The sequence below is a fragment of the Hippoglossus hippoglossus genome, chromosome 23, assembly GCF_009819705.1.
Source record: "Hippoglossus hippoglossus isolate fHipHip1 chromosome 23, fHipHip1.pri, whole genome shotgun sequence".
Lineage (NCBI taxonomy): Eukaryota > Metazoa > Chordata > Actinopteri > Pleuronectiformes > Pleuronectidae > Hippoglossus > Hippoglossus hippoglossus.
The window spans coordinates 8588583-8591071 of record NC_047173.1 but is presented as its reverse complement, the minus strand read 5'-3'; positions in this window follow the sequence as shown (position 1 = coordinate 8591071).

The following is a 2489-nucleotide window of genomic DNA, read 5'->3' as shown; positions in this document are numbered from 1 at the left end:
TGAAAACACATTGAAGCCTGTTGTATGTTCATATTTAATAATTAGTAACGAGAATGGCACTCAGTAGATTGCATACCTACGCACAAGGCCAAACAGTCCCCTTGTGAAACCACATTTAAATTCTCTAGATCCAGATTTCTATTTGGATCTACACACAATAAAAATCAGTCCCCGAAACATGTCCGATTTTTTCAAGATCCACAAATTATTCTCTGAGAACTCATCGAAAATGTTGAAAAAACTCCCATCTCGCAATGTAAAAGAAATACTGGATTTGTCCCCTGATCTGGATCCACGACAGAATGGAATGGGTTCTCCCCATGATACATACTAATGCCAGCACGGAGCGTTCTTCAAAACTGGAACTAGTTAAAAATAGACAGGAAACTGTCCACAAAACACTGGTCCACAAAAGACTGAATCAAGTGTCTCTGTGACGTCCATTGGCCATGTCTGTCAAGACAAGGGGGGGAAACGTCCAAAGGCGGGAATATGTATTGATGTTTGTGCTGATGTTGTATTATTGCTGTTATTATGTCCTCCTGCTGTTTTAATTGGGTTTTTATGGCTTTGCTTTATTTGAGTTTTGCACAGCGGTTGCGTTAGTGTGGTGATTTTGCCTCAGTAAAACAGGGTGGATCTGTGCAGCTGCAGATGATCTACCTGTTACCAGTTCACAGATGCACTGTTAAGGCCTTAGCCATGTTGCTACTTAAAGTAAAGGCTGATGATGAAGTGTAAGGTTCTATGGGCCCATGACCACCTAAACCTGCCGCTGGATATCAATCACATTGAAATAGCTTTTGGTGTCTGTGGGAACGTTTTATTTAACTTTAAAGAATCTTGGAACAAATAGCTTTCTTATAGGTGGTTTTATAATGGTGCGATATGGAGAAAATGCTTTTTGAACCACAGTGGATTTTCTTTCATTGCAGTACCACAAGTGACCATGGGGGCAAAGCAATGACTAAAATGAGAAAATGAAGCCAAATTATTCCGGGTACAGGGGAGGCCATCTTGTATTGGTGACAGCATTAGGAGCCACAGCTTTAGGACCCATTACACCCGATTGGGAGTCAATCTCACATGTCATTAATGATAAAGACATAATATGTAACAATTCTTCATTAATGTCCAAAAATAACAGGACCTATGTTTTATATTCTGTTGACTTGTCAACAATGTTCAAACCCAGAGAAATCCACAATTTGATTCAAGGTAACGGGACGTTTGAAATTGGTCGCCTTTTAAGAACTACCTGAAATGGGCAGGGAACATCTATGGGAACATTTATTTGACGTGTACTTTGATTTTTTTGGTTTGGCTGGAGGCTGCGTATCTTATTTAACCTTTGGCCAGAAATAAAATAAATGTATTTCTCCAAAATGTTGGAACGATTCCTCAAAAGAGTCTCTGGGACTAAAACACCAAAAAGCTTGGAAACCACAATAATAGTTTTTGTCGTTATCATCCAGTAAATGTGTTTCAGGATGTCACTTCAAATTAAAATTTTCATGATGTGTTTTTTTAATCTCTTTTTCGAGGCTGTACACATGGAGAGAGTCTGTCTTCCTTTGGTGGGGCAGTGGGTCTATGTGTGTGTGTGTGTGTCTGCAGTCAGCCTTGCACTGAGTGACCTTGTTTAATTCAGCACATACATCGCTCTCACACGCATACACGCACATGCACACACAGCCAGAGACACAAGGCACGCAAACACACACACACACACACACACACACTGTCTTGCACACAAACTCCTGCTTACAGTCATGCACAAACATACACACACCATGGGACATGCGAACACACACAAGTGTGTTCTCCCTGAGGCTGAGGACATATTGTGTCATTGGTGCTTATCAACAGATATAAACCACAGACAAGGAAAATGTGTGTGCTGCTACAGGAGATTTCTTTCATTCTGCTCCATGATTATGTCCTTGTGCTGCATTTATTATATACATATACCTCTGGATACAGCATGTATCACCCCACATGCATGTGCTTGACACCTCAACCAGGCAAAGACGAGAGGAAATCAATTTATGACTCATCATTTCTTAGAATGATCTTAAATGTGAATATGTGAGAAATGATTCCTCTGCCCCTCCTTTGTTCACCTCACTCTACCTCGCCTGCTACAATACAAGCAATAAAAAAAAAAAACACAGCACTGTGGAGCTGAGCTAATTACATTGGAAGAGCAGTGTGGCGATAATGAGAGATCCAGCGGTTGGTTCGGGAGGAGATGGGAAAACAACCAAACAACCGACCAACCAGGCAAAGCTTTCTTCATGGAACCAGCCAATCCAACTGGTGAGTTCCTACGGTGATGAGCCGAGGCGACCAATCAACTCGCTCATTCTGAGCCTTGGCAACAACCTCCCGGCCAAGCGAAACAGTGTAGTGTGATGTGAGAGTGTGTGGATTGGAAGGGGGGAAGCTGCATCTGTGCGTGTGTGTGTGTGTGTGTGAGAAGTGTGTAT